This window comes from Crinia signifera, chromosome 9 (assembly GCF_055691185.1).
Source record: "Crinia signifera chromosome 9, ASM5569118v1, whole genome shotgun sequence".
NCBI lineage: Eukaryota > Metazoa > Chordata > Amphibia > Anura > Myobatrachidae > Crinia > Crinia signifera.
The window spans coordinates 128,477,510-128,503,675 of NC_139225.1; the positions used below are offsets into that span (position 1 = coordinate 128,477,510).

Genomic DNA, 26,166 nt, shown 5'->3' on the forward strand with positions numbered 1-26,166 from the left:
TCGCTTTAGCAGGCTTCATACATCTGTCCCATGGGTTCCTCCCCACAGCCAGGTGCGCGACACAGAGAAATAGGTGCAAAGCTTGAAATAAAGTCCCACAAAGCTAACCCCCATCTCGCTCTTCCAAGATTTCAAGATCTACAAATAAGTCTCTATTTTCTTTAAGTCTACAGTCATTTCCACCACAAGAAAAGGGTTTGTCTAACAGTCAATTATTTGACACCGATCTACTTCCTTCCCCCACAAACCCCTCACAATGGATCATTGTCTCAGCGTTCCTGACTCTACACTTTCCAAGAAGGGCCTCAAATAACATGGACGTGTCTGAAAGTACTTGTACGTTTTATTACCAGCACAAGTCCCCCTGTCCTTTTCTAGTGAATATCACGGTGACAGGGTTTCGTATGCTACATTTAATAGCTCTTTGTCCCCTAATCCCTGTGTCTCTCTTTCAAGACAGTATTTCAAAGCGCTTGTTTTTATTGCATGGAGACGCAAGATAATCCCGCCCCTTGGCAGCTGCGCATGAACTAAGTTATATAGTACACTGTTCTATTCACAACATCTGTGTACAACAGTGCAGTCTGGCTATACGTGTCTTCTCACTTCAGGGTGGGGTCCTAGAACCATTACTAGAGCAGGGGGGTTTGCATGTGGGGAGTCTGGACTATCAATGGTTTTACATTTGTTACAGGATGGTGCGACCATAGACATGGCATGCACCGCCACCACCGCAGGATAGTTGCACAAGTCACTGTGCTGCAGATGTCCACTTACTGTACTTTCCAGCCTAATGGGATCCATGGTGAGGATCGCTTCAGTGCATTGCAAGGTGGGTGCGTAGGAGACCTATGTAAGGTCCACTTAGTGTAGGAAGGGCTGATCTTACACCTTGTAGATCTTGGCAAATACAGGGGGAGATGTACTAAGAGGAGTGATAAAGTGGAGCCTGATAAAGTACCAACCAATCGGCTCCTAACTGCTGAGTTTTACAAAATTAAAGTTGATCTGATTGGTTGTTAATCACTGTCCATTTTATCACTTTTCAATGCTTAGTACATCTGGCCTGTATAGAATATTGGAGCGGTAGTCCAGGAGATCGATTGGGGACACGGGAAAATACCGGGACTTGGTGGATAGGAGTCTGATATGGGTGTGGGAAACAAGTGTAAAGTTTTAGAACCTGGTTTTGGGGACCTATGTAGGTAATCTGCATAGCCGGACATAAGGGGACCAGTATAGAGAAGCGCGTGCTCTTTATGTATAATAAGCTTCCCATGCACCATTTGCACATTGCCTACAGTTGTCGCTCCTTGACCACACTCCAGTGTCCTCATTGCGAGTCTGTTTGGCAGGATGTGCCATCGTGTGTGTGTGATAGTCTGTTACCATACCACCACCCAAGCCCATGCAGCTCTTAAAGCCTTACTCTGCTAGTAAATGTCTGATTGGGTTCTGAGCCCGTATGGCTGATTTACTGCACAAAGCCACTGCAGTGACCGGCTGCCAAAACCACAGATCATCTCCTGACATAAGGGATCTCATACAGCCGGCTCACTGAGGGGAGAGCTGCCATGCAAGTGCATTAATGCAGGACGCATTATCCTAAATAGTGTGTGATCCTTTCAGGGTTTCTTTCCCCCCCAGTATAGATTTGCCAAAAGTTTGTAGCCTGCAGTAAGCGATGCTTGAGGCCTCTTCCTGCTGCTGTTTATTTAAAGGGCTTGTGTCTGCCTTATCATTTAAATCCTTAATCTTCTATGGGGGGGTATTCAAAGTTTTCGACAATCAGAACATCGGCCGGTCCAACATCAATTCGACAGTTGGAATTCAGGGGTAGATTTATTAACTAACGATCAGAGGACTATGCGCTATCCCCGTGCATTATGATAGAGGATAGCGCTTTCCCTGATCTATGACACCCGCTGAGCAGGTGTCTAGCATGTGGCGCTGTGGGGCAGGAGGCATAGCGCAGCTACGATATTTCGTAGTGCGCGCCTGCCTGATTTATGAACGGTCAGCATGGCTGACCGTTCCGCCGCCTGCAGCTATCGACTTCGACAGCTGCAGGCGGCGATGCCCTATGCCCACAGCAGGGACAGCGCTGTCACTGCTGCTGGCTCTGATCTGCGCTGGGATCTCGCGTGAGTAGCAAGATCCCGCGCATGCGCAGTCCAGCCGGCCGGGGAGAAGCAGGCAGCGCGTCAGTGTTAACTGATGCGCTGTCAGCTGGAGGAGGCATCGCAGGAGGGGGGAGTTAGCGATCCCCTGCTTCGGTGGGCAAGATCTTGGTAGATCTTGTCGCTCCTCCCTCCTGCTTTGCCTCGCTACTGAGGCGAAACAGGAAGTGTTATAGCGGAGCTTTTAGCGCCGCTATAATAAATCTACCCCTCAATGTTCTGACTGGAAGAAACGTTGAGGGACAGAGGGGTAGATTTATTATAGGCATATTGATATCCTTACAAAAAATAAGGATCAAATATTAACATGTTTAAAAAAGGGGCAAACTAGATGGGCCAAGTGGTTCTTATCTGCCGTCAAATTCTATGTTTTTCTATTTTCCTGCGTCGCCTCAGGAGGGGACAGCGACATGATCTACTAAGATCTTGCCGGGGGAGCGCTAACTCCCCCCCCCGGCGATGTCCCCTCCAGCTGACAGCGTGTCAGTTAACACGCTGTCTGCTTCTCCCCGGCCGGCTGGACTGCGCATGCGCGGGATCTCGCAGCTCAGAGCCATCAGCAGCGACAGCGCTGTCCCTGCTGTAGGCATAGGGCATCGCCAACTGCAGTTGTCGAAGTCGGGGCGGCCGTGGCCTATGCCTCCTGCCCCACAGCGCCGCACGCTAGACACCCGCTCAGCGGGTGTCATAGATCAGGGGAAGCACTATCCCCTGCCATAAGGCACGGGGATAGCGCATATTCCCCTGATCGTCCGTTCATAAATCTACCCCAGATTCTCTAAGCTTCAAAAGTGATAAAATGGAGAGTGTTAAAAAGCCACCCAATCAGCTCCTACCTGCCATGTCACAGGCTGGGTTTGAAAAATAACAGGCAGGAGCTGATTGGCTGGCTTTTTATCACTCTCCATTTTATCACTTTTGAAGCTTAGAGAATCTGGCCCTGAATACACGTGTATTTTTTGACGAAAGACGGATGCAGATTCCACAATCCATCGACTGTTTTTCGACAATGTGGATTCGACTTTTAAAAAAAATGGAATCTGTGCTGCCTTCAATGCGGTCATAATGGCCGCATTGAATCGATGTGTGCCGATATTGCCGACCTGTAGGAAATATTGTCACACCTTGAATACACCCTTGTGTCCTGCAACTTTCACTAAATACAAGTCCTTTTATTTTCCTGGCTTCCATCCAGCCACCGGGCTTTCCAGCACTTGCCATGCTTTGAGCGCTATTATATTCTCCCTCCACACCCTACTGGATGTTAGGGCATGAAATACTAAAAAAAAAAAAAAAGTGGGCAATACTTATGTCGACTTCTTGACGGACAGCCTTCCCATTGTCAAGCTAATGCTTAATCCAACCCTGTCCACCTATTTCATGTGTCGACACAATGCATGCCGACCGAATGACCGTATCTCCTCTCTGATTGACTAAGTATCTGAGCCAGCTCCACGTGATGCAGCACATGTGGAAGTCTGGGCTGTACCACCATGTAGTAACGCTGTCTGATGTGCAGCGCCCAGAATTCCTCTCCGCCAGGTTTCGGCTCCTCCAGGACAAGCTGTAAGAGTCACATAGACCCGCTCAGATGTTTTTGTAGGATTACACCTAAATGGAAATAAGCATGTGGAATGTATCCGTAGCTCCCAGAATATTTAAGGTATTTGAGTGTTTTCATTAAATCTCTGCCTTTAGGGGCACGTTGCTAAACTTCCCTCCCTGCAGAACTATGAAACTATTCAACATTTATGCAAATGTAAAAAATTGCTGGTAAAGAATGTTACTACTTAATAAACATTGCTGGATGTATAGTGGACAGAGTGGCTATGACCGCCCTGTTACACATACTCCTCTCACTTTCCATGCTGGGAGAGGTGTATAAAACCTTGGAGGTACCATGCGTATCTAGGGAATTGGCTTATTAAATGGCGCAGCTGATCCCATGCAGGGAGGTTTTCTGCAGGTGTTATGTTGCCATGGAAACCATGTCTGCTGTGTTTATAAACCGAACACTGGCTACAGGATCCTCATGGCAGCTCCCACTCTGTTACCACCGTGCAAGAAAGCATTCGTTGTAAATGTAACATCACATTCTACAGAACACTGGTTTAATTTAGGAAAAAAATGGAAATAACCTTTGCACAGTCGGTAGGGAATACCAGATTTAGTGAGGTGACCTTGGGACAGGAAGTGGCTGGCTCACAGGTGCTGGGAGGAGCACAGCGTGTATACATATTTTCCTAACCTTCCCCTCACCTCGGCCTTCCTGCTACAGGCCACTGTTTACACTCCATGTGCCTAAGAGAAAATATGATATTTTGGTTTGTGCCGCCCAGCCAGCAACAGGTTCAGCTGGTTTTTCCTCCTCTCACTTCCCTGTGTTTAATATGTAATCAGTAGCTTGCAATCCCAGGACAGCAGTGGGGTTTAACTCCTTTTGTACCTGTAGATATTCCTGAAACGACTTCTCGGATACTCATCGTCTGCCAGCAGTTGGATGCTGCTTTCATTCTTGTGTACTCATGGGTTAAACCCATATATACTTTGAATTAATCCCTGGTTTCTACAAGGTTTAACTCTGCTTGGGCAGCAGTGAAAGACTCATTGCTGTCAGGTTTAACCCTCCCCGTGTCCCCTCCTCCACGCTGGCTGCTGTGTCGGAGCCCATATTGTAGTGTCTGAAATAGCAGTTGTCCGGGTGATTTAGTGTTAGCACATTGCACGGCCCCTTCAAGAAGTATCAAATCACTAAAGCCGTGGTGTCCTTGGTCACTGCTCTCATGATAAATGTGGAGAATGTGGTTGGAATCAGCATTTCACTATGGAATAACTCCCCTCCCCCACCAGACTGCCTCGTGACAGTTGTTTCTCTGTGCCTGTAAGAATAAGGCCCATTGTTACCTGTCGCACCGGTAGAAGATGCGTTTTGTAGGCTGGCCTAATTGTTCGATGGGCTTCCTAGTGTACCCAGTTGTACCTTTATTAATATGCTTATTAAATACCATTTGCACCAATGGAGTGTTGTTAGAGCGGTAAGTTGGTCATGATGTATGAACAGAATTGGGCTGTATGTTTTTGCAGTAGTTCTGTCCAAAACTTTCTGCACACCATCCTGATCATTTGTTTTATTAACGGCTTCCGGTTTTTATTGGTTTCCTCCCTCCTTCTGCTGCTGGCTCCTCCCTGTAGCCCGTGACTCTTCCAGAAGTGGGTGGGAGGATATCATTGGACAGCAGTGTGTTGGCAAAGCCTCACAAAAGGTGGATTTGGGTAGAAAGTGCCCCCATCACTAAAACACAGTGGAGGCAGGCAGACTAGTTGACAGAACAGGCCCTAGGCTTAGGGAGTATAGGCAGATACCTGGGGCGTTTTAAAAAGTCTGTGAGCATCTGGGCAGGCTGGACATCTAATTTCTACTTGGTCATTTCGGGCCCTAGCTTTAGTTGCACCCAGTGTAGCTTTATTGCACCGTTCGTGGCTTGTACAATAAAAGGTTTTTTTTTATTCTTCATTGCAGTGTCGCATGCATGATGTCATGATGCCACGTAGCAGTGCTGCGACAGAACAGAGGAACTGCAGCAGAGGGCGGACAGAAGACATCAAAGGAGGTAAGTGTGGTGGTGGCTGGAGAGACACCTCCGGTCTTGGGCCTGGGCTGGAGGGATTCATTCATGCTTGAGATGCTATGAGTGCACTATTATAGTATAACAACATTCTGGGGCTGTAGGGACACTTGTGTAGGCTGGAGACCATGCAATGGGGGAAGGGGAGCATAGCAAGACACACTGGGTATTGTGAAGAACGATATCGTTCATAATATCGCCCAGTGTGTATGGTATGCCTGACAAACGTGTGCTCCCGCCGGTCTTTACACACCAATGTTGACTAGAGCATGTCCCCCAGTCATCCCCGGCAAGTGTGTAAGCACCTGCCAGTCTGCGTGAGCAATGCCAACCACCGTGTCTCCGTGCTGCTCATGTCCAACCTCGAATAACGATTCGGTCCTTTCCAAATGAGAGAAATGGTGTCTGGGAATGCTGGCAGATTGGCATGTCACAACACATTTTGATACATGCGCTATAAAATGTTAGCAGAGTTTGTCCTTTTGTGCATTTAATTACAGGCCTAGGCTCCTTAAATGCTGATTCGGCAGTGTCTGTCCTGTTATATTACTGTCCTGTGACATGATACTGCTAGCAGCAGCCCAGTCAGACCATTTATCATTGAGTGATAGATCTCTGAGTGCAAGCAGAGGTTCTGCCTATTGATCCCCTGTCTGTCCCCTGCTGCTCTGTCTGACATATTCCCCTGCCGCTGTCCTCTCCGTCTCTGGGAATAGGGTGTAATGACAAAACACACATCTGTCTTCCCTGTAGAGCTGATGTATGGATTGTCTCCTCCAGCTCCAGAGAATGTTATAAGGACTCCTAACCCTGTTTTAATTATTTATTGTGTTTTGTGTTCACGTAGAAGCCATGTTCTTTGTTAGAATGTTTCTCCATATTTGAGTTTTTACTGTATTTTTCTGTATTGGCTTGTATTAGGGGTCAGTAGCAATACTGCCCCCGCTACTTGTGCCTGATCCAATCCCTTTAGCAGGTCCTTGCCTGCAAGCTGGATTTCTTGTGTTCTGCCGTCCCACTCTCCGCCGACACCTATAACTCATAATATGATCTGAATTCTAATAGAATGTGCTTCGTATATGTGCCGTCTCAGTGGCAGCGGGGCCTTTACAGCTGCATAATGGCCTGCTTTAGGCCACAGTTCCATCCGCCATCTCCTTTTGTGGGCTGTACTCATGGTAAAATAGCATGCAGGCGGCTTCCCTGCTGTGTGACCCACCCCAGTGCCTCAGTGCTATGTGAAGTGATTAGTTTTGGGCACGTGTACAGCAATTATATCGCTTCTAAATGAGCTACAAAACAGAGAAGAAGGATGCCTTGCTGTTCCTCTCACCTCAGGGAGTGGAAACCAGTGTCTGCCTAGTAGAGTAGTTAGGAACATCCCTAGAAATGTTGGGGACCCACCAAAAAGTATTTGCATAGGTAAAAGGGCCGTCCGAACCAGTGAACCGCCACATGGTTTGTAAACCTAATCCATTCCGCAGTGTGCACAGTCACAACCTGTTCAGTTCATCTCTCCTGCATGGGTTGTCTTTCTTCTCCAGTGTTTCTAGTGCACTCTGGTCCGTATCTCAGCACTGAGATACAGACCAGAGTGTGTTGTAATGTAAACACCAGAGCAGAGTTCTAGAATGGGCACTACATGGCAGTTGTGAGCCGGTAGGATGTGTGTGTCCTAATACACTAAATTGGAAAGTTGGAAAATTCTAAACTAGAAATGGGAAACCACCCTAATTAATATCTGAAGCTCTGCCAGTGAAAGTGCATCTTTTCCCGCCAATCTTCTCTGTCCCTTACCCAGAGGTCTGTAACAAGGTGCGGACGGCCCCGCTTCTGAGCTGAGCTTAGAGAATAGTGCATTCTTTCTGGTGGATTGGGTCATTGTTTAGTAATGTCAGTGTAAGATGTGCTGGTTCCCACTCCCTCTCCTCCTGACCTCCCCTTGAGCCTGTCCCAGCTTCACTTCCTGCAGAATAATGAAATGATTGTATGTCCTGCTCCCAAACGCTGCACCGGTCCCTGCCTAATCAGGCTGGCTGCTCACCCACTCATTTCTCACTAATGATTCACATTTCTGTCCAAATGGATAGTAAAATGATTTGGGCTGTTATATTTTGTGTGCTAATTCTGTCTCCATCAGATATTATTTTGAAGGGCAAATACTTTTTAGAACTGGAGCAATCTCATGTGATTAGCAGGCCTGCTTCCCCCTATATAATGTGCTACTAGAGGAGGTGCACACTGTAACATATAGCCGTGGTGTGACACCACCTGTAAGCTACTACACCTGATGCGGTGTCACTGAAAACAACAGTTCCCCTCCCCACCCAATAGGGGGCGGCTTACATAGAACTGGAATTGCAGAGTATCCCAAACTCCCCTATTACAGCCCAGGGTTTTATGATATCCATGCTTGGGCACAGGTGACTTTTTAGTACCACCGTCAATTTAATTGAAACATCTGGACTCAAGCCTCACTATCCTTACAACCTGGACTGTAATGGATTAGTTTGGGAAAATCTGGTATAGGGATTATATGCATAATTGCCTACCTGACCCTCTCCATGAGGGAGAAAATGCTCTGTTTCTGGACTTCCCTGGTAATGTAGGATTGCCAGCACCTGTGGGGAGCTAGGTAATTGATAAGAAAGGTGTCACCACAGGTGATGGTAATAATACTTTACCAGGGAAGTCCAGAAACAGAGCATTTTCTCCCTCATGGAGAGGGTCAGATAGACAAGTATTTATCTAGTAGTCCCTGGACCTGTACTTACAGATTGTTTGGTGTTATAGGAGAAGCAAGAATGGGTGTGGATGGGAGGCTGCAGTATGTGGTGTAATATCCATGAGGAGATGTGAGGAGCCGTACAGACCAGTAATTAGCTCTGTGTTCAGCAGTATAGCACAGCAGTATAGCACCATTCTCTTTATTATACTGCAGAGTGTTGTGGAATATGTCTGACTCCTGTAGACCTGGTATGTGCACACACTGTTTATTCCGTTCTCCAGTAGCACTCATTATTCAGACTCGGTGCTTGTACAGATCATTCATCCTCTCCTCACTCTGTTGGTTTAATGGCTGTTTTGTTATACAGCCCCAATATTAGACTGGAGAGAGATCCTTGTCTGCTCTGAAGTGCTTCCTGCATCTAAAATAAGATGTGCTCCATATTACACGGAGAAGCGGCTGGGCTGATACTGCATTCCTGCTCTCCCCACAGACAGTCACTTGTAGCTGCCTTCCTTCACTTTTTTGGGGATGTCCAAACTAACTTAGCAGCTAGCAATTATAGTGTGGTTTCTGTCAAGCCCCTGTGTATACTGTATGAAGGTAGATGTCTTTTGGGCTTACTGGAAAACCATTCCTGACTGTCCATGATGCCGACATATGCTGTAATCATACTTGCCTACTTTCGAAAAGCAAAATGAGGGAGATTTTAGATGCTAGCAAAATGCACCAAGCGCAGCGTCGCGCACCATTGAAGGGGTGTGTCATCAACCAAAGGGCGTGTCTAGTGACTTGAACTAAGGAGATGCAAATATCAAATTAACTTTTTAAATGCATGAACAAACTATACATTTTCTTAATGTATCAATCACTAAAAAGGCTAACACTTTGCAGACGTCCGTGTATACAAAACCGACAGATTGCAATACCTTATTGTCGGCATATAGCTTCCTTCCCACACCCCTCAAAAATGGTCTCCCCTTTTCTCAATTCCTCCGGGTCCATAGAATATGCAATGATCCATCTGATGAACTGCTACAAATGAATAGGATGAAAATGAAATTTTTACAGAGGGGATAACCTAATAAAATGTTGCAAAGCGCCATGTCTAAAGCTTTAGCGCAACCACGCACTCAATCCCCTTCAACAAAAAGCAATGCAGACACTGCAATGGTTTGGGTGAACACCTATACCACTGCTAGTACTAGGATTAATAAGCTAGCCAAAAACCATTGGCCCTCGATTCAAAACGACCCTGCTCTTAAAACACTCAAAGAAAAAAGACTCTTATCTTGTTACAAGAGAGGCAGAAATGTCCGTGATTTAGTGGTACATACAGATATTTCTACAAGAGCACAGGTTGGAGAGACACATAGAAGTGCAGTGATTACCATGTAAATGGTCAGCCCCCCCCCCCCCCCCCCCACAAAAAAAAAGAAGCAGGCTTAGTGGGTGGGGGAGAGAGGTTGCAGACTGTTATACTTACCGCTTGTCGCTTCTCCCGGCTCCCGACTCCCGCTGTCACTCAGTCCCGCTGCCACGCACAGTTGCTGCTACTCTCCGTTCACGCTGCCCTCCTACTCCGTGCGCTTCCCGGCTTCCGCTAACTCTGCTCCCGGATACCCACACAGCCCCGCGCGGTACCCGGCATGCTCAATGACGCCGCGCACTAGGGCCCCGCCCCCGAGACATGACGCTCGCGCATGCGCAGTGCATTTCGGGGTGGGTGGGGGGGGGGGATGGAACAAAAACCGTGAGGAACGGATGGACTTGCGGGAGGAGGAGTGGAAAATCGCGAGACTCACGCTAAATGCGGGAGGGTAGGCAAGTATGGCTGTAATACAGTACATACTGTAGGGAGCGAGACACTGATACCTGAGAGCATTAATAGAAATTAGAGTTTTAACCCTCCTACACACGGGACGACGGAGCCTCTGTGCTGAGCGAGGTGCACACCACGCATGTACCAGTGATGTGTTCTCTGGTGAGACCACTGGCGATGTGACTAGATTTATGCTGCATCTATCTAGCCATGCGATGGGGGTATATGCACCGAGTGATCTGTGCTTAATTACTAGGCCATCTAGTCAGATCGCTTAGAAATAGGGCTAAAATTGCCAGTTTCTAGGCCCCGCAAGCAGTGGTGGTATTTCCCTATGGGCTGTAGAGCCCCCCCCCCCAGGTAAAATCCACCACGGTTCTCTGCCTAAGTGAAGCCAGATGCAGTCTGTGAGACTGTTCTGGCTTCACTATGACTAGCAGTGACTTCCTATTGGAAGTCCGACCTTCCAATCACCGAAGACCGTCCTATTGGGAGTTGTTCCCTCCTCCGGGACGCCTCTACATGGGCTGCCGCTCAGCAGCCCATAATAACTGAGTTCTGTGAATGCGCAGTACAGTGCAACAAAAGATGGAGTGGAACTGAAAGATAGCGCTCAGTGGTAACCAAGTTCAGAGGGTGAATAACCTCAAATAAACAGATTTATACAAAACCATATACAACTGGTCATATGTCGCACAGGATTGGAATGCAATGGATGATTTCAATAATCCAATCAGATCCAAGTAAATTCTCCCCTATTAGCATCATGTTTTTTAGGGAAAAACATGATGCAGATCATTAAGGTAAAAAAGGTTTTAATGTGGAAGATACAAAGTGTTGACAGTATTAAAAGCGTATAACGATGAATCCCAGGCAAAGCAGCAGGCATACAGATGTTCTCGGCAGTCTCCTGTTCAGGGTCCCTTGGTCCGGAGTCAAGGGGGGCTCAGTCCAGGATCCTCCTCAGCCGCGAGTAACTGCTACCCGGAAGTCAAGTGTCCATACGCCAATAAAATACAATTAACGCGTTTCGTAAAAACAAGTTCCTTCTTCAGAAGCGTGATTAAAATGTCCACAGGCAGGCATATATATACCCCCTATCATTAAAACAATACAACACATCTGCCGCTAATCGGCATACAATATCCGGATTCCGTGTGAAGCCAAAATGGCGGTGCGTTCCATATAGTGGAAGTGCGTCACCCCATGTTTTCCAATGGCCAGAAGCGATCGCGATTCAGTGGGTAAACGTGGCTGTGCGTTCCCGCCTGCTTGCGCTTGCGTTCCACTTGTTTCTTTAAAGCGATACCTCACAGCTCAGGCGCAGTACAGGACAATACTGTGCATGCACCACACCATAGAGGCTGGGGGCCAGTTCATGCGCAGTAGTGAAGAAGCGGGATTGGCGGCGGCAGCAGCAGCGGAGGGGACCACAACCACAGGAGGGGGGGAGAGAGGCGCGCATCGTAGCAGCCCCCTCCTCCGCAGAGGTAAGAGCCACTGCTGCCCGCAATCGTTTTTTTTTTTGTTGTTGTTTTTTTACCAGTGTCACATAAATTGATGATTGGAAAGCAACTAAAGACACTATTTTGGCACTAAAAATATAAGAAAGGGTGAATGTTACTGAGCTGAGGCCAATATGTATGAATTACCTGGAGTGCCACTTAATAAGTGGCACACTCATTCAGTGCTTTGAGAAGTCAGTAGGATGGTGCTTTCCGTACACGGCAGACAAAGAGTGACTGACACCCTGCGGACTTACTGTGCAGCTATTGGGATTCATTCACAGGAGCAAGGATAGCCATGTCCCAGCAACTCCAATGACCACAGCCAAAGTTATTTTACCTGTCTCTGATCTCATCTGAACATTACACTGTAAATGTAGTGGAGCACTTTGAATCAGTGGTACCGTTTTCAGGCCTAATTCCTGGGTCTGAGACAGGGTAATGAACACGGGTACAACTAAGTACCCTCTGCTCAAATACTCCTCTCACACTGCACGTTGGACCCGGATTGTTCATGGCTCTTGATACAGCACACTTTCAAACTGCACTCATGTTCGCCCTGTTCAACTCTGTCAGTCATTATCCGTGGACATTACAGGCACATTAAGATGAGGTTCAGTGATCCCCACCCCCCTCTGTTGTATATAGGGAACATCTCTTACCAGAAACTGTTTTTTGTTATCCTTTTGAATTTGGCAATTCTAGTGTGCCGTACAAAGGAAAATGATTAGAAGTCACTGAGGATTTGTTTAAGCTGAATAAAAGCAGCCTTTAGCTTTTATATGGCCACTGCACTCATTAGCGTCCCTCACTGTGCTTTATTTCACTCTAAGGAATACATTATTCCCATTATCTTATCTATGAATATTTCAGACACAGTACATGGTGGCTGTAATCCGTTATTTTTGGGCAGTAGAAATTGTTGGATGCCGTGGTCAGGAGTGACAGGATGTGATCGCATAGGAAGCCAGTGTTCTCATCTGCGTTAAGTCCAGTCACATCATTCTCTCAGCGGTGAGTAACAGATTCCTCCGCACTACAAGGGTCTCCCAAATCTCTGCGGACTTTGAGGATGAGCAGTTTTGTTACAGCTGCAGGAAGTTGTGACTTTCATTGAAAAATTATTCATTTGTATATTGAATCAGAGTCTTTGAGACTAAGTAGTCTGGTATGAAAACTGTTTCCTTTACATGCACCATGACTGGGCGGTGAGATACCAGCAGGACATCCTTGTCGCTCCACGGTTTGATGTGAATGCTCCATGTTCCAGATGAGATGGAGAAACACCTCTGGTGTATTTCAGTCCAGGGGCCAAATGTCTTTGCAAAATATTGCAAATACCATCTGTTTTCAACCCTTTGCATCTCCCTGCCAACCTCTTCCTTTGACACACTGCTTCTCCCTGTCACCCTCTGCTTGTCATTCTCTCACCTTCTCCCTGTCACCCTCTGCTTGTCCTCCTCTCACCGTCTCCCTGTCACCCTCTGCTTGTCCTCCTCTCACCGTCTCCCTGTCACCCTCTGCTTGTCCTCCTCTCACCGTCTCCCTGTCACCCTCTGCTTGTCCTCCTCTCACCGTCTCCCTGTCACCCTCTGCTTGTCCTCCTCTCACCGTCTCCCTGTCACCCTCTGCTTGTCCTCCTCTCACCGTCTCCCTGTCACCCTCTGCTTGTCCTCCTCTCACCGTCTCCCTGTCACCCTCTGCTTGTCCTCCTCTCACCGTCTCCCTGTCACCCTCTGCTTGTCCTCCTCTCACCGTCTCCCTGTCACCCTCTGCTTGTCCTCCTCTCACCGTCTCCCTGTCACCCTCTGCTTGTCCTCCTCTCACCGTCACCCACTGGCTCTCTCCCTTTTAACCACTGTCTGACTGTCGTCATATTAAGGGGTCAATCCTATTAGGTGTGGATTATTCTCATTCGTGAATCATCACGGCACCGGGTGCACTTTAAGCAAATTCGGACAAGTGAAGGGTGTGGTATCGCCTTAACTCTGGTGCCGTTTTCAGCGTTTAAGCGTCACCCTTCGGCGCTGATAGGATCGACCCCGTACAGTGAATTAATGTGGGCAAGATCATCATTAGCTGCTTTAGTATTATACATATGTTACAGGACTATGATGTATTCACTAACGTGTACTGTCCATGTTTATCTTGAACACCTTTATTGCAGCTGGCCACACCCCGTAATTAAGGTCCCCTTCCACTACAGTCCCCCGAGGTTTGCCCTTCATGCCCCAGTCACTGGGTAGGGAATCTAGTGTGTAAGCTCCCCTGGTACAGAGAATTGTGTGACCGCGCTAAATATCCATTTACAGTAATTTAATCCATAGTGTATCCATATTTAACATAAATAACCATTTTATTAACCCTTTTGAGTGTCAACATCTGTGAGAGATGTTCAAAATATCAGTTATTTTTTTTTTTTTTATAATTCCTATATAAAGTAAACCGTACCGGTCATTACGATGAATAAAAATGTTTTCTCACTTATTTTGGCATTCTCATATAGTCAAAAGGTGCAGCTTCTATTTGAGCCCTAATTGCTTGGGTTAGGTGTTCTTGGAAAAAGCTTAGGGGCCACTCTCTTGTTCGGGTATGGAGGGCTGTTTCTGCCTAACACTCACTGCTTCTTCAGTTGCTGCCTTCCTTTCCCTTTCTGCTGCACTTGTACCTGTGGCTTATATTTAACTAGTTAAAAGCCCATCAGAATAACCGCTTAGGGGTAGATCCTATTAACCTCGAATGGTTCGGATGATTTGCGAATCGTCACGACACCCGGCGCACTTTATGGCGGGCCCAATTCGTGCTCACACCTTCATAGGGGTGGGAGCAATTTTCAGCAAATTCGGCCCTGTAAAGGGTGCGAGTTAGGGTTAATTTGGGGGCCATTTTCAGCATTAAAACGGCACCAGGACCAGAACTCGCACCCTTTGGGGTTAATAGGATCGACCACTTGTCCCTTATCTGCTCCTACCTCCAATCTCTGTCTTCACAGCTCCCTCTCTCATATACAGCAAGTTTAAAACAGATCATTTTGCTTTCACTTTTTGTTAAGGAGTAATTTGGTCTGTCAAATAGCCTCTAGTGGTCACTGTGGGGTAATTCACCTCAAAAAGGTGAGGAGTAGTTAGGCTTTTATATAGAGATTTAGTGTTGAATCACATAGCGGACTTCTTGGGTCATTAGCACACATTATAGGCATAGATTTTAATGTATGTAATAAGTGATAGATTTTAAAGGAGAGTTAAATTGAATCTGCAAGGGGGAGAAGTTGGGGCTAGGCTGTGGAGGGCAGGGAGAGGGAGAGTTGGGTTTAGTAATTAACAAGGGAGGGTTGTGCACTAAGTGGGTGTGGTCAGGGTTAGCAGCTCTTCCAACACACCCATGAGGTGGCTGCCCAATGTCGTTTTTGTTTTTGGGGTGTCGCCAGTAGCCCTAATCCCCAGTTTTGTTTTATGTTCAGATTATGATGAAATGGGACCAGTGGGTATGGGAGCTCCAATGGTATTGGTCCATCAGGAACAGTTGGAATATTTTGGAGCTTCCCCTCAACCCTTCATTAAATGGGCATGACTCTGTTGAGCCTGTGGAATACATTCTGCACTGATGTTCTGTGCAGAAATACATTTTAGCCCAATGATTCAGGGTTGGAATCGCTGCCAGCTTCTAGATCAGCATCTTGCCTGGAACTTGTATTTTTCCATCTAGCCAATCTTCTGGTTTGCCGGAAATGATGGTAATAGATAATGGCTATGGCAACTGCTGTCAGTAGGATTGTGATGACAAAGGCAGCAAAGCAGATGATGGCGATGCTTTGTGTTTGTTGATCTTTCATGTCATCTTTCAGATCCTCAAAATATCCTTTAATGTCACCTACTGGCATTAGCTGTCTCTTCTGGGTGTCCCAATCAGATGGAGCTGACTCTTCTTCCTCCTCCTCCTCCTCCATGTCTGTGTCGGGCTCCGCGGTAATAGCAGCCCTTGGACTATCCGACATTAGCTCTTTATCCTCAGTGTCCCAATCTGATGATGCTGGATTTGACTCCATGTCAGGCTCCGCGGTAACAGCTTCCATTGGACTTTCCGGTAGGAATTCGTCCTCCTCATTGTCCCAATATATTGGAGCTGGTTCTAGATCTTTCTTGTATGTGACGGGCTCCTCGGTACCAGCCATGCGACTTTCCGGCATTAGCTCCTTATTCTGAGAGTCCCAGCCTGATGGAGTTGGCTGTAATTCTCTCATGTTTGTGTCGGGCTCCTCGGTACCAGCCATGCGACTTGGATCCGTCTTCAGAGATTGAGCTGGGACTAACAATGCTCCCTCTGTGACAATCACTTTGGGAACGGCCATGGCAAGTCTTTCCTTCAAAAGTTGATTTGTCCTCTCCAATATATTCTTTTCATCCTTGTCGCTCAGTGGACTAAGTGATGTTTCCTGTCCATCTGAGACTTCAATAAGCATTCCTGCCAATAATAGCAGAAGGCAAATAAAACGCTCCATCATCTTCGCTCTCTATGCAGAGAAATGAAAATTATCTGTGCTGTTGAGCCTATTGTGACCTCACTATGATGTCACATGCTGTTGGGCCCATTGTGACATAACTATGAGAAGGTCACATGCTGTAGAGATGAGACTGTTGTTTTTTTTTTTTCCCCCATAGCTAGGGTGACCAACTCATCTCTTTAATCCGGGACACATATTAATTACACAGGTTCTGTGGCTGGCTTTCACCTGGTTTTAAACTGCCACACCTCAAGACTCCATTTCACCTGGTTTTAAACTGCCACAGAACATGTGTAATTAAGGTGTCCCGGATTAAAGGGATGAGTTGGTCACCCTAGCCATAGCTGTCTCCCCAGGGAGAATGTGGGTTGCTTAATAATATTTAGAGGCAATATACAACCAGTAGAGTTTCTTCACCTCTTTCTTGTACTTTCGTCGTCGTCCTATTTCCAGTAATTGTCCATTGATGTGGCCCCTGCGGCAAATAATTTTCTTATTTCCTAAAATTTCTCTTGGCTATCCCTGTACTTTATTTCTAGGTATTCTACACTAGAGAATCACATGAAGGCTAGGAAATCGCGATAACAAGAGAAACGCTTACCTGCTCCATGCCTTCGAACCCACTACCTGCCCCATAATGAAGATTAGGGTGGAGACCGGATGTTACCATTAACACAGATACTACCATATAACCCCTCCCCTTTACATGACCGCAAATACCTCATCCTGTGCACTTCACTATGAAGCAGCCGGGATGTGGGAAATTACCCAGGAGGGACAAAATGCTCTGTTCCTGGACTTCCATGCCAGTGGCAGTTGTAGAGTTGCAGGGCTGTAGCACAGTCCAAAATTCAGATAGGGGAGCTACCCCAAACTCCACAGTCAAGAAATCACTGGCAGGTGTGGCTCCCCTATTTGAATATTGGACAGTGGTGCAGTCCCACCTCTGCAATAGCCACTGGCAAGGAAGTCCACGAACAGAGCATTTTATCCCTCCTGGAATGGGTCATGTTGGGAGGTATGTGTATCTAAATGGTGCTCATGATGTTACCTTTCAGTCCGCCTCCCACTGATTTCAATGTTTCCCTTATCTACATTATCATGACAGAGTTCGGTCTTTTCTGATCAGTTGAGGGTTTGTTTTTGTTTTTTATATCTTCCAAAGTCCACCATTAAGGGTTCTTACAATGACTACAGTATATGGAGCACAGTAACTTTCTGCTTTGAACGCTGGGTAAATTTACAGTCTTGAGCAGCGTTCAAACGGTCATGTATAAAAACAGCGTAATACAAGATAAAAGAATAGCTGCACAGGCCATAAGCGAGGCATAAAAGAACGCAAATCATCCGCAACATGTCAGATAAAAGTCCTTGTGACAGATCCCTTAGAGAGAAGGACAAATATTTTCAACGTTGAGGACAGAAGAAGCAAAATCATTTCACGAAATGTTCTCTGCATTGTCACCTTCAGCTGCCTCAACATCCCTTCCCCAGCACAGCGGAGCACAATGGTTTATGGCATGTGACGGAGACCTTAGGCTGGAACACATCATGTCCCTAACAGTCTGTGTTACTTTACACGTCCGTGACAGTGACAAGTGAGAGAAATGGAACAAGGGGGAGCCGACCCGGCATCTCTGCCCTGTGAATGCCCATTAAGTCCCATTTCCATGGGTACAGACAGACCGGAGGCCTTTAGTGGCTTACCGCCTCGTACAAAGCTACTTCATATTAAAGCAATGAAAATTAAACACTAATTTGTCAGCTCCCTGTTCTGCTTCTAGAGAACAAAATGTTGATCTGGTCTCTCTGAGCAGTGCTCAGCACTATGGGGCGATTCAGATGTCAGCTAGGACCGAATTCGTTCCCCTGGCAATTGGTTTGGTTCCCCCTGTGCAAGTGCCCTCTGCATAAGTATACACTTCTCCTTACATGCAAATGCAAGGATTCACATGAGGGGGGTGGGCAAGCAGTCTGGTGAAGTTTACCTGTCCGTTAGGCTGCAAACAGGTCTGAATTAGGCCCTATGTGGGCGTTCTGTGACCTGTAGTCCCACATTAGACTTTTGGGACCTACACGTAGCATTAACCATGCATTTTCTAAGCAATATCACTAGATCGCTTAGAAAAGGCCCCTTTCATCGCTTTGTGTGTAGTGGCCATAGTGATAGCGATGCGTCACTATCTTACCGGTGATTAATATCCAGCACACTGGATATATCTAATGAATTGCTGGGGTCAGGGCCAGTGTTCTCGCTCAGCAACACATTGCTGTGCAGCGCTGTGTACGGAGCAATCTTTCTGAGTGTTCTGATAGATGTAGCATGCTCAAAACTCTATCTCCCCATGTGTAGGACCTGTTAGGCCTTCTTGCCATAGAGACAGAGTTTTTCTGGTCCTCCCTGTGGCATATGCATATAACTGAGTGTACATTACTGTCTCATTGGGCAAACATTTGTCTTTTTGCGGATCCCTGTGTTAGGGAAAAGGCTGAGATGTTTCTGCAGTGAGGGGGGCGGGGGCTTGTCTTGAACCCTCTGATCGACAATCTCAAATTAAAACGGACACGGGCACTTAGTAACCTCGGACTTCACAAATAGGTCATAGCGGCATGAGCTGATGTGGCTGGAAGTATGTCATAACTAATTACCTCCATGCGGGCTTGTTGCCCCCTGCTAACCCTGATAGACTGATCAAGCACACAGACTCCTTTTGCAGTATTGCTGTAGATGTACAGGAGGAAAATGAATAAATTAATGGGAGCAGTCAATGATTGAACGACTTGTCGCACTGCCTGTTAAATGGGGTCAGTGCAGGTGGGTGTATATCTCTCGCCCCCCCCTTGTCGCGTGTCCGTCACTACACGACGTGCGGATAAGGGAACTGGGCCTCTTTCATTTGGATAGCAGTAGATTAAAGCCAGGCCCCCAGGGGAGATAAACACTCTCTTTGATTGGGTCGAGAGATAAATAATTCATATCTGTTTTAATCTCTGAAGTGCACAACACATTATTGTAGCCTACTCCTCATATTGTATCATATCAATGAGCTGATCCAGAAACAAGCTCACGTGCACTTCATTTTCTTTTCTTTCTAATATTAATGTCTGTTGACAGGAGTTTTCCATACACTCCTAATTAAAGCCCAGGGCTTACATCTTGCGTAACACGCGCATATACATTTCTATATATGGTACGTACAGCCCTGTGGGGGGAAAAAAGCTGGCACTCTATAAATGTATACAATGACTTGTATTGTTTACTGTGCATGCACTATTAAATACATTGTCTATAAGATCCATGCAAATATATACTAGTTCTAGATTATATACTCTATATATGGTGGTAGAAATATACAGTGTTGTCCTGTGTGTGTGTGTGTGTGTGTGTGTGTGTGTGTGTAGAGTAGTCATGTGAAATATAAACTTTCCTTCAGCCCATTGTATTTTTGAACTGTGCTAGATAATTATGTACATCTGACCATGTCGCCCTTTTCTACCAATCACTGGCGCATTACCTGTGCACTTAGCACAGCTGAACTTGCAGACCGTCGTTGCCAGATGGAAAAGGCACTTTATAAACTGCCACCCCACTATGATGTTCTGTGCAGTTATTGTTAGACTGTTCCATCATCACCACCAAAGTTTGTTATGCTGCAGAAGTTCTGCAGTGCCGGACAGGAGTCATGCGAGACCGGTCGCGAGTTCTCAGGTGAATTCTCAGATCAGATACAATTCAGGGCATTTGCATTTCATAGAGATCACGTAACCCTTATACAGGTAGACAGAGAAAACATAGGATAGACAGTGCGTGCAGGGGTGGGCATAGGAGGATCGATATCAGACATAAGGCTCATGGGCCTTGCCATCAGAGCTTACAGTCTACAGCAGGCATGTCCAAACTATGGTCCTCCAGCTGTCAGGAAACTACACATCCCAGCATGCCTTGCCATAGTTTTAGCTTCCCTTATAGCAAAACTGAGGCGAGGCATGATGGAACTTGTAGTTTTATAACAGCTGGAGGGCCATAGTTTGGACATGCCTGGTCTACAGGGAGGTGGCAGAGGGAGACTGGAGGTGTTGGTAGGAGATATAGGGGGGGGGGGGGGGGGGGGGGGGTGCATAGGTTGTTTTCAAATGAACCTGGCTGCTTGCGCCACAGGTTGAAATTAGCAGGAACCTGTTTTGCCTTGCACATTGAATAAATGCACACCTATCACCATCCACATTTCACTTAGCTGATAATTGTTTTCTTTAGAAGTCTGTATGGACGTCTGCTTAGATGGATTGCGGGTGACACTTTGTTACGATGAATGTATATTTTTGTACAGGACTCTCGCCATATGATTATTTTCTGAGCCATACCGATATGTGAAAGTCCCTGCTTTCAATGTGTGGTGTCCCTCCTTTACCAAGGTGGTTTTCGTCCACCACCTGTACATAAATACTGCACTCATACCAGCTTTGAAGTCTGTATAAAACTTTCTGTGTATTTGAACTTCATAATACAGTGAATGGGATCTACAGTGAATGGGATCTGAGTGGGGGACATGCTGAGAAGGGGGAGCAGGCTGGGGGAAATACACTAAATGGGGGCAGAGAAGGGGGGAGCAGGCTGGGAGAAATGCACTAAATGGGGGCAGAGTGGGGGACATACAGAGAAGGGGGAGCAGGCTGGGAGAAATGCACTTAATGGTCGCAGAGTGAAGGGCATACAGAGAAGGGGGGAGAACGCTGGGGGAAATACACTGAATGGGGCAGAGTGGGAGACATACAGAGAAGGGGGGAACAGGCTGGGGGAAATACATTTTCTGATGTGATTCATTGTTCATGCTGAATGGTCGGCCCCACACATTTTCACCTCACCAAATCTGGCCCTCTTTGCAAACAGTTTGGACACCCATGCCCCAAGTGCTTCTATGGCTGCGGGAGCTGTCAAAATGTGGCTGTTTTTTTGTGCATGAGATCAGTTTCTCACCAAAACACCCCCTGAAAGTGGCCACTACAAACCTGCATTCTTGCACATACCCAGGTAACATCCCCCCCCCCCCCCCCCAAACATCAACTTCTGCTCAATCACTGTGCCACGGACGCCTTACTGCGGGAAGCATTGCAAAGGCTACAGATAATGGCTCAGTTGCGACACAATGGAAGCTGTGCCTGAATCTGACCCAGGCCCAGTGTCCGTTCTGGGAGCCGACTGTTGGAATTGGATTGTAAAGAAGAAAAGTCAGCCACCAGGAGTAGTATAGAGACTCCTACAATCGATGTCTCTGGTTCGCTGCTTGCCTTCTAAGACCAAACCTCTGGGCGCATTTGAAGCAAGCCTTGACCAGCTGCAGGAAGTAAGACATAAGGTGTTACCTCCCCCCTGCCTGCCAATCATATTGCAAATAAATCCTGTATGTGACTTCCCTCATAAGTCCATTGTGTTGCTTGTGCAGTGACAAAAATTGCTTCACTGCATCCAAAATTGTCCTTGCATACAGCTCTAAATCCTGCCCACTGTGAGAGCCATGGGAAGAGACCTAATAATTAGGGGGGGTGCAATCATGTGCAATGGATCAGGGTAAACGGGGTTTGGTTAGGATCCATGGTACTGGGCAGTAGCCTAATGGAGGCCTGTAATTCCCTGGCGGGGAGAATGGAGTGTTGGCTAGATCTGAATACCCGGCTCTGGGAGGTGAGAGTGAGAGGACAGGGTGCCATAGCCAATCACACAAAATACATTCAGATCCGTTTTCTGACCTGTCCACTATAAATTTGTGCAGTCACTGTGGCCAACCTGTCATCTGCAACAATGCACAGCCCAGGCGGCTAGAACAGAACGTGACTAGCACACAGGGTATGGACTAAATTAATAGAAAACAGCATGGCTCCTTTTGTGAGCGAAAGATAACAAAGTAAATGAGCCGTGTAACAAAGAAACCGCACTTCCAAGGCTCTTGCAGCTGTTTTATTTGCTGCTGCAAATTGATACTATATACACCCTAAGTTCTGGAAAATAAGTGCCTGTTCCAGGGAAGGCGGAGAGACTGCATGTGGTGGGGGGCTGTGAAGGAAAGGGGTCTCGCTGCTATAATCTACATGACAAAATCTAGTCTATATGTCCCTTCATTCCCGGAGATGATTACCTCATTGCACACAATCGGCAGGCTTTGCTGCAGCACCCATGTCTAGTCAGGCCCTCGTTTTACTTTGCTTTCCCATTCATAGAAGGGTTTAATGTTGCAGCTCTACAGAAAAATGGGGCAACCTCGGACCGTGTTCTACCCTGTGCTGTGTAATGATGCATTATGCACAGCTGGCTCTTAAAGAGTTAGCTTTCCACACAAAATCCTTCATACAGCAAAGTCTAGGATTACACCCCCCCCTGCTTTCATTACAGCCAGTTATAAAACATCCTCTTTGATTTAAAGGGAGCAGCTGGCTGTGTGGGCTGGGAGCCAGCTGCAGAAGGGTGGGACTGAGGTGTGGTGGTAACGGTGGAGAGGGTGGTGCAAAGTACAGTCCATGGTGGCACTAGGTACACACAGAAAGCAGAGACCACTGTGCACAATATGGAGCTCCGGCTTCCATGGGACCAATGTCTACTAGCTGCTGATTTTTCCTGGTACATGTGTACCTCCACCAATGTTCTCACCATTACAATTCACCACGCAACATACTTCTAACAGAGGCTCACCGCAATCATGGCAGATTAAGAAAGCCTTTATTGTAATGTATGTGCTAAGCTTCAGTGTAAACCACTAATGGAAAGAGGGCAGTCACAGGCTGTGACACGTGTTAGGTGCCCTTTGGACTCTGATGTCATTCTTTACATCTACATTGGAGCTTAAACTGTTTCTTATTTTGACATGTTTGTGAATGGCTTCTTTCACTATACATGCATTATTCTAGCCTGTACCTTTACTTCTACGGATTCAGTATGAAATCCCGGCGGTCGGGATCCCGGCGTTCAAAATCCCGACGCCGGAATCCCGACCGCCGAAATCCCGACAAGGGGGGGACGTGGATCGCCCCCCCTTGCGGGCTCGGCACGCTAATTTATTCTCCCTCCTGGGGTGTCGTGGACACCCACGGAGGGAGAAAGTGTCCGCATTTCGGCGGTCAGGATTCTGAATGCCGGGATCCCGACCGCTGGGATTTAAACTGCATCTCACTTCTACTATACACAGATTTATAACTGTAATTATGTACTCCTGGGATGGTCATTCTGGTTGACTCTGAAAGCTGCGAATTTTGCAGCTTTGCGAGTCAACTAAACGCTTCCCGCACAAACTGATTTTCCCAGCAATCATGCAAATGGATATTTTGCGTAAACATCTGTTTGCAGCCCTGCGTGCCGGGCAGAAATCATTGGGTGGTCAATGACCATCGAGTGATTTCTAAAGTGTTTGCGAATCTAAGTCACTCTCCGGTGAAGTCAGCTGGCCCGGCACCAGCATCACGGCCGAATTACAATGGGAACGCCCAGGGTTTTCATGGGAACGCCCGTGAAATGCTGGGCATGACCTGTGCCTGCCGCCCTCTACCTGCACTGCTCCGTGCAAATGGGCTGGTGAATATACAAACGGATCCTGCATATAACTGCTTATGCGCAGTAGTAAACGTCGCTCCCCCATGTGAATGTGTGGGGGGAGCGACTTAAACCAGAATGACCTCCAGTGTACAGTGTACTTTTTATGTAGTGCAAACATATTACACAGAGTTGTACACTGGGCGATGCAAGTGTCTGTGCATGCAGCTAAATCTGACTATATTGTCAGTGACTGCATGTCGGGTGGGGGTGGGGGGTGGACGACAACCCGGTGATGTCACTGGATGATATCGGTAACTGATCTTGTTCAGTGTGTTTGCACTGTTTCGTTTTCCTAGTAGCACCACTGATCTAGGTAACTATATCGGGGGGCTGGTAATCGCGTAGTATTTACGGGGCTTAAGGCTTTGGGGCTAATGGGTTCATAAGATGGTGGACTAATAATTGGAGTTACTAGTTGTTTGTGGTTACTGGAAGGCAGTTGCTTCCTCAGCCCTTCTCACCTGTCGGTCTTCTTCTCCACGCTTTAGATTGTAAGCTCATTAGAGCAGGGCCCTCTTCCCTGCTGTTCTCACAGAGCTCTTCTCTTACAAAAAACAGCTCTTATCTACCAGCTTATACCCGCATCTCTTCTCACTCTAATCATTCATCTCTTCCAATGGTAGCCCGCGTCTGGTAGTACATGGAAATCTCCTTTACTTCCCTACATCTGCGCTGTATTATACAGAGAATTGTGCTGCGAATTGTTACCCATGCTCTGGTGCAGTATTTCTGTTACTATAATGTATAGTTCTGTGCACCCTGTATTGTTCGAATGTGTGCGCTATGTACAGCGCTGGTAACCACTAGGGGGGACCTTTTTATAAGAAAAATGTAATAAAGAAATCACTTCTGCAACTACCGCTGGTGTTGCCCTGTTGGAATGAGGTGAGACCATCTTTCTCTTTCAATGGTCCTGGTGACACAGCTCAACACTGGGATGTAGGAGGGTCCGAAGGAGCCAGGCACCTATCCTAAAGCTTTAGAGGGTAGGCTCCTCCCCTACTGCATCCCTGGACTCTTCAGTTCGTGTTAGGTGCCCACTGGAGTGGGTGCTATTCTAAAGGGCTGCAGGAGCAGCCGAAGAATTAGAGTAGTTAGGGGATTTTTATTATTTTATTAACTATTACCCTAGCTAGGTAGGCACAGTGTGAGGATTTTCATAGTGAATCCTCACACTGCTAGCGCAGCAGGAGCTGACAGAAGCGCGTCCTGTCAGCTCTCTGTGCACAGGGTAGACTCTGTCTGGTCTCCCTGTGCTGCGCTTACAGCCTCTATTAAGAGGCTGCCTGGGCTCCGGAGTAGCCTGAAACCGGCTCCACGTTTAGGTGGGGATCATGGGGGACAGGCGCTCCGTGATGGCGGCGGCCATTTTATGCGGAGCTTACACGCTGAGCTCCTGACTGAGAGGACAGCAGCGCTGTGACAGGCATGTTCCAAGTGGTCCCCATTTGAGGGGGAGATACTGGAACAAGGAAATCCTACCTAAGGAGCGGCTAGCTGGGGGTGGTTGGCGCCAAAAGGTCACGGACCCCGCAGCAGCAGGGACTTTGGTCTCTTCCTTCACTCTGACTTTGGCGCCTTTCAGAACGCTTGCAGCGGAGCTGAGCTGGCTTATTGATCCTGGCAGAGTGACTTGGATTTCCTGGGCATCGCTTCCCCGCAGTTGAAACCTACAGACAGCTAAGTGATTGGGTGCATTGACTTTGTATAAACGCTTGTACAATTGTTTGCACTGTGTATATTGAGATATATATATATACGCTTCACTTGCATCATGTCTGAGCATCAGGCTGTGGTTTTGGGGGAGGGAGTCCTTAGTGCACTGAGCGCGTGCAATGTTTGCACACAAAAGTTTGTCCCTGAGCAGATGGCCAAGGGGGGCTTATGTATTACTTGCGCTGATGTGAGACCCATGGGCAGTGAACACCATAGGGGAGAGCAGAGTGAACCTGCGTGGGCCAGTGCCCTAGGCAGGTCGGTAAACGCTTTGGTGCAGCTTCTGGACAGGCAGAGTGATGTGCTGGTAGAATCACAGAGACCTATGCCATCATCTCAGCAGTCGTCTGGCTCCTTACCTCTTACCCAGGCAGATCCTGCACTTATTCAGGTGATGCAGGATACTGCTAAGGGGATCAACAGATTCAGTGAAATACTGGACAAAATGGATGAGGTTACAGGGACCCCTAAAAGGTCTTATGCTATGCCTAATGTGTTAGAGGAAGAGG

At 47.1% G+C, this 26,166-nt stretch overlaps 1 protein-coding gene across 6 annotated transcripts in view; it reads left to right on the forward strand.

The window, feature by feature from the left end:
* Positions 1-26,166, forward strand: part of SIPA1L3 (signal induced proliferation associated 1 like 3) — a 113,041-nt gene that overhangs the window by 33,711 nt on the left and 53,164 nt on the right. For all 6 annotated transcript variants that reach the window (XM_083159745.1, XM_083159744.1, XM_083159746.1 and 3 more), the window contains one exon: positions 5,701-5,791. The gene's annotated coding sequence lies outside the window, so the exon portion shown is untranslated. The remainder of the gene's footprint in view (positions 1-5,700; positions 5,792-26,166) is intronic.